Here is a 7,478-nt window from a genome sequence, read left to right on the forward strand (position 1 = left end):
GGGGGGGGGGGGGGGTCATTGCCCCTAGCGCTGTCGCTCCTTCGCTGTTCATCTCCATCGTTGATCAGCTGGGATCGCCACCGGTCCCACGCGTCCTCCTCAGCGGTTCCTATGTCGTTCGGAGCCGCCTGCTCGGTCGGATCTTCTCCCGAATGCCATACTCCCAGGTGGGTGTATCTCTTTTTGAGCGCTAGCGCCCGGAGCTCCCACGGGGAGGACGCGGCTAGGGCGGTCGCCGACGCGTGAGACACCGTCCGGTATCCCCTAATGATTCTGATGGCGGTTACCCTGTGTAGCCTTCTCAGGAGCAGGATGCTGCAGCGGCTCGCCATCAGGTCGTCCGCCCATACCGGGGCCCCGTACATCACTCGGGACTGAATGACGCCGTCGTAAAGTCGGCGCACAATGTCTCCCGCCCCACCGATGTTCGGTAGCAGGCCACACAGGGCATTAGCAGCCACCGACACTTTCGGAATCAGGTAGTCGAAGTGTGGTTCGAACGTCCACTGGCTGTCGATGACGAGACCCAGATATTTCATCAGTGATCTGGGGAACTTTTAAGAACGATTCTAATGACCAGACTCAGGCGTTCATTACAAGAGAACGAATGTGCGAAATTAGCAAGGAGGATCATCAGAAGATAAGACAGAAGATAAGGCCTTGTGCCTTTACTGAAATTACGCGATGAAGTTCGGTCAGGGAGGAAATGAGAGTGCTCACGCTTATGGACCTGATTGTTTTCGGACTAGTGCTGCACCATGCGGCCAATTGATGAGTTTAATTAAGATTAGAATATATAAAAACCTATAAAATTGGGGATCTGCTTTGCTCGATCGTAATTTAGTATATAAATTAGAATCTATGTACTTAAATTTAAAGCTAGGGATCTGCCCTGTTTAGTTACACACTAGCATAGACAAGAACCGATTGAGTTACATGTTCGAATGAATCGATTTAATTGTACGGTTCTACTAAAAATTTCATATCTACTTTTCTATCCGAGATAGACAAATATGAGAATGACAAAGTCAAGCAATAATGAAACTAATTGTAAGTTGTCTAAGAAAAAGAAATTGATTGTTTACTATATTTTTTTTTTAGAGAAGAAAAGAGAATATTTCCTTTCAAACAATTATGTATTAACGCAATAATTTATTTTTCCACACATCATTTAGATTTAACATTAATCCTTGGAATTTGACATGTCAATTGTACTGGCAGGAATATTTTTTCATCGTCGCATGGAATCAAATATTCCTTTTCATTAGTATGATGATGCTTGTTGAAACGAATTGAACGAAAATAGGGATGACATATTTCTATATCTTTCTAATATAGGAATCCATTGGTTCAAAATCTTTGGGTTTTTACAATTTGGTAGTTCTAACCTACTGTATAGTTTACTTTAACGTGATAGCCATTTAAACGATAAATTTGATCATTTACTTAAACACATATTGTGTTCAGAATAACGAAACATCGCCTCACTATCAATATATAAATCGACTTGTCACATAACATTTCGAATAAAGGTTGTATACGTGGCCCAATCAATATTACTTGTACTTTTCTATTTCCATAAGACTACTGGATACAATCAAGTTACGCTCATAGTATCAACAAAGACGAGCAACGCATAAAAGAAAAAAAGCCATGCGGAATAAGCTGAATAATCTAATAAAAAATACCAAACTTTAACAATGTACAATTTTTGAACAAGTGAAACGGATTCTGGAGTTTCAAATTCCTAGATTCAAAATCGTTATATCGTGTTTCCATTTATCGAATTCAAGAAACATTCGATAATTGTAAAAAAGATCCTTTACATAATTGCATACTCGTCGTGTACTCATCACCATTACGAAGAGGAGTGCTATTCCTCTGACACATCGAGAAGCTCGACGGTGTCACGTGGGAGACACAAGAAATCACGAAATTAACAGATCACCGGTGATCTCCTCGCGTTGTAGTTCGAACGTTTCATAAATAAGGTAAAAAATTTGGACTTTAGGTATGATAGTAAAATTTATTGTACGAATCCAACAGAATGACGGTTCAGAGTGTTATAATAAAAAGGTGTTGACTGCTGATTTGGAAGGGTTCTTATACTAAGGTTTGGTTTCTCTGGAGGGGTTATCGTCGCGGCTATTCTGTTACTATCTGGTTATTGTTTCGATGGTTGTGGTATGCAGGATGTTTCGTCTACCCTATTACCGTTTCTGAGCGTGTGGCATTCCCCCTTCTTAGCTTCGCTTTACCTCGATGAAGCATATGGCTCTGGTGGGTCGTCTAACTTGAATGATCCCTTCACAGAATTATCAATGTTATGGTCTTCTTCCTGAGAAGTAAGGTTTTAGTCTGTTGCCGTGGATTCTTTGAGTTTGACCGTTGGAATATAAGATAGAATATAAGATAGAATATATATAAGATAGATGATTGGATGAAAGGATTTCTGCTGGTCCTAGCCATTCGTGGTATAGTTTGTTGTTTTTGTGATCGTTATGTACCCATACTTTATCTTTTACTTGGAATATCGTTTGTGTTTTAATAACTTTTTGTATCTGATCTCTCTGATATCGCTTTTTGTTTGATTCGGTGATTTGCTTTGGTTATGGTTTGGTTATGTCGATTTTTCCAGAGGTTAAATAATTGTTCTTTAGTTAGGCTGGGGTTGGGTGATATCAAGGATGGCATGTTAGCTTGTCGTCCAAATGTTAGTTCAAATGGGGTATGTCCGGTCGTTTCGTATACTGAAATATTATATCACATACATATTAGTTTTAAATTTTCGTCGTAATCGTTTTGTCGGTCGGTCGTACAAGTTCGAATAAGATCATTTACTACAGCATGTGTTCGTTCAAGGGATCCGTTAAATTGCGGGTGGAAGGAGGTAGTTTTTATGTGTTAGATCTTGAAAGCCTTTTTAAATGTATCCATCAGTGTATATATAGAGAATATAGAGAAAAATAGAATCTGTGTGAATCGATTAATTATCAACCCCAAACCTACATCAATTAACAGTTTCCTCTTGATGCGTTGAATGGATCCTGACAGGGGTCGCCAATTTTGTCACGTAGGAGACACAAGAAATCACGAAATTGACAGTTCACCGGTGATCTCCTACCGTCGTAGTTCGAACGTTTCACAAGTAAGGTAAAAATTCGAACTTCAGATATGATAGTAAAATTTATTGTACGAATCCAACAGAGTAACGGTTCAGATAGTTATAACAAAATAGGTATTGAGTGCTAATTTGGGAGCGTTCTTATACTAAGGTTTAGTCTCTCTGGAGGGGTTAGGTTGTCGCCGGGTGTCTATCAGACACGGCTATTCTGTTATTATCTGGTTATTGTTTCGATGGCTGTGGCATGTAGAATGTTTTGTCTACTTATGTTTTTTTTTAATGTTTTTGAACGTGTGACAACGGTTCGTCACGATCGAGTGGTGTAACATGATCTAATGTCAGATATCGCTGAGACAAGGTATCTAGGTATTAATATTGTTGAAGTAATTACTTCAAGAAAAACTCCACATCTTTACTTTTGTATATCTGTGACCTGGAGACCGCTGTTGCGAAGAAGATAGAATTTAGTGAAACAAAAAATTTGAAATAAGGAGAGATCCATATTATTGTGCCCTTGAATATAAATTATGTTTTGGATTACAAGGTATAGAAACAAAAGAGATATAAATAGATTTCTGTTGCTGTTTCTTGTAGCTTTCAGCTAGAGCTACAAGGTTAACTTCTTGATAATGTCTTTTGCTATAAATATATGAACGTGCTCCCTATCATTCTATTGTATCGTAACACTGTAAAAGTGAGGATCTGGATTAGTATACACTATACTTATATTATACTTTGCATAGTGAGTATACATGTACACTGTTGCCATTTTCAATGTTCTCGCGAACGCAGGTTCCGAATTAAGTGGATGTACGTTACGCCGATATGCTATATCGTCTATAAGCTATATTGAATATTTATTGTAATATAAAACGATTGCTATTTTCGTTCCGACTTTTTTGTGAACAGTCTGGACATTTCCATATGATTTTTTTATGAACACCTGTAGAAAAGACGATCGCGGTGTGTGTATGAAATTTGTATAAATATTGTTTACATTTGCTATTATTTATTAATTATTTATTAAGGCAAAGAATTAGAGGAAATATTAATCCTCTCTATTCGAAAATTCATTCAGTCGAAAATTTGGAGTAAGCAGGTATAATGTTTAATCTACGATTTTTCTTACAAAACGTCACGCAGGATGGTTTACGTCTTCAAATGTCATAATCTTCTTCTCTATGACTTGTACGAGATAAGCTGCTGCCCATGTATCGTTCTATTCAATAACTAAAAAAACAAAGCCGAAAACTCAATTTTTTATTTCTAATTTTCATCCTATTTTAAATTTTTTACACCAGTGAATATACAAACAAGTATTGTACATATATGAAACATATTTATAAATTATACGTATAATTGCAATTGAGAGTATATGTACGTAGAATAATACATAAATATAGGTATAGTTTTATGTTTATTTGATGGACTTGTGTTTGTTATTTTGTAATAATGTAGAATACGCTTATAAATAATTGTGTTTCCTTCTTTGTATTTACAAGCATACACGTGACTTAACACGTACATTCAGTTTCCTAGCATTAACTCATAGAGTAAAGTAAAGTAAGGGATAGTTACAAAAGCAAGAAAAGTTACAGAAGCAAGAATATATGAAAAAATTTGTTCTACAGGTGGACATTGAAAGTGTGAGAATAACAATGCAACAAGATTAACGCTGTTCAACCAGGAGACACGCAAGTGCTTTATTTTCAAGTCGAAGTCTTCGTAGAATTTTGAAGTCAAATAAATTTTTCTCAAGAATTACTTGAAATTTTGACTGTAAATAGTGCGCTAAACTTTCTGCTTATGTCAGACCAGACTCATTTTGTATTATCTAGTTGTGTCAATAAATAAAATTTTCCTGAAAATCTTCACGAAGTTCAGGTTTTCACACCCAGAAAATTACCGTATGATATGGAGCAGCATTATTTGGTATCGTTGCCTCTTCTTTGAGGACAAGCTATGCTGTTACGGTGACATAAAACCGCTATGTGAAAATTCTGTGTAATTCTTTGGAACCACAATTGCATCAACTTGAACATTGTATGGTCCCATTAGGGTAGTAGGTCGTCCGAAAAGTTCCTTTCGTTTTATAAGGAAATAATGGATGCACAGCATTTTCCGTTTTGTATTATTTTGTCGAATTACGTATGATCCATTTTGTTCCCAGCAAAATAAAGATCACAACGTTCGACAGATTAGGTTTCATGCGTCGTTGTAAAAGACGTGTCTGTAAAAGAAAGACACTTTTCGGACAACCTAATACAACTTTGCACATCACAATGGCAGTGTGTCGAGTGTTTGTGCGTGGAATGTTTTCTGGACATTCGATTTCATCGTACGACGATATTTCTTATTTCTCTTGATCGGCAAATTTGATTTATTGCGATTAGTGATAGTTGCCTCAAAAACCAAAAAACAAAGAGTGTGATCCTCCATTTGCCAATATTTAAGAATGGAAGAAAAGATAAAATTGCAGCATTCCATAACGAAATGATCCAAAAGGTAATAGGATATCTTTGAAATCAACTAGAATAATATTCGAGAGATTTTCAAAAAATAAAATGGCATCTTCGTATTAACATAAAAGCTTAATAAGAAATTGAAATCTTAAAATTCTATTTCATTTGAAATTTCACACACAGCAGCTATACATATATCTTACACTTTGAAGACCTCGACAACCTTCTTGCACGCACGCTTGTTCTCAACCGACTCTTCCAGATTCTTCTAACATCTGACAACAGTCTCTTGTCTCAACTAAGACCTGAACGCCCCCTAACTCTTACACACGCATTCATATGTACAGTGTAAATGTATCATCTACCCAACAATCATCATATCGAATGATACGCGGTAAAAATTTGAAAAACGTGTGGGAAGTTGTAGAAAACGAGGAAACTGGTTAATTGGAGTTCGATAAACAGATTGAAGGATCCTTTTACGCTTTGACAAGTACCGGTCATTTTGACTGGTATTGGTATAAGTAGCCTCGATACGAAATTATTTTGAGTTTGATTATATAAAAACGAAATAAAATCCACTATATTATTCTTTTAGTTATCGTTGCGAAAGTCATTACATCATTGCGGAAAGAAAATATAACATGAAGTAGGGATTCTAAAATAAAATTGTAAAACCAGTCAATTTCACTGGTGTGGTAGTTCTAGTGTTAACTTCAGCTAGGATCGAGTTTTAGTCCCTTTCGATTATTTTATTAGAATCATCTTGTCAATAAAATATCTGAAATAAAATAGTTGTTACGATGTTTAGAGGGTGAAGTAAATCTCTGCTTAAGTTCAATTTTCTTAATTACATTTACAAAAGTATGAATTTTCATAAAAATTCTAAGTCCCGTAAAAATGTAAACCCGGCTGAATAACATCGATATGCAGATGAGGTCATTCCTTATGAAAACATGAGAAGAAAATATAGAATCTTCGTTTTCGATAAAATCAAATTTGAAAATGTATCAAATATATATATTTGAATATTGTTAATTCCGGATTGGGCGGGTGTAAATAATCGACAGGAAGTTATACAACATATGAAAATAAGTCAAAAATGAAAAAAATACAATTTCTTCAGAAGACACATCGCTTATGAGATAAATAAATTCGGAAGTTTATCCTACTCGTATACCAGGGCAGTTTTTAATGAAATATATTCAAATTTTAATTTCATGAAAATGAAGCCATTTTCGCAGATAAAGTAACTTCCTGTTGATTGTTTGTTCATACCCAGTCTATAATTAGCCACGTTCAAGTATATTTGACAAATTTTCAGACTCGCTTGCTTAGAAACTAAACCACGGACGAAAAATTTGTATCTTATATTCTTTTACTATCTTTTCACATGGAACCATCACATAGTCGTCTGTAAAGGTTATTAGACCGAATTCTGTGTACTGAACAAGATGCAAACAGTTCCCATACTATTGAACTTCAAACAACTGATTTCAAGGTAATCGAACGATACATCGTAACCCCGAGAATGCGATTAGGTCACATTGGTATTAGGGTACTTCGTCGAAGACAGCCCTTGGACCTTATGGGGGTGCCCTGAATTACAACGTTCTAAAACAGCGTCTTTTTGTGATTTTTTTTACAATGCAAAGAAAGAAATAAAGTTATTGAATTTTGAGGCATGCTTTTATATATATTTAACGAATACAAAAAAATTGTTTTTAAAGTAAATAACGAATCCAATCTTTAAAATTAGTGTACTCACAGATTATAGTTTCTTATATTTAATGACAATAACAGCATTGACTATTTTATGCTTTCTTAGGGCATACGAAAATTAGATTGATGAAATAAAATAAATAAATGAAATAAAAGACATGAAATATAAT

This window comes from Bombus impatiens, unplaced genomic scaffold (genome assembly GCF_000188095.3).
Source record: "Bombus impatiens unplaced genomic scaffold, BIMP_2.2 scf_0368, whole genome shotgun sequence".
Lineage (NCBI taxonomy): Eukaryota > Metazoa > Arthropoda > Insecta > Hymenoptera > Apidae > Bombus > Bombus impatiens.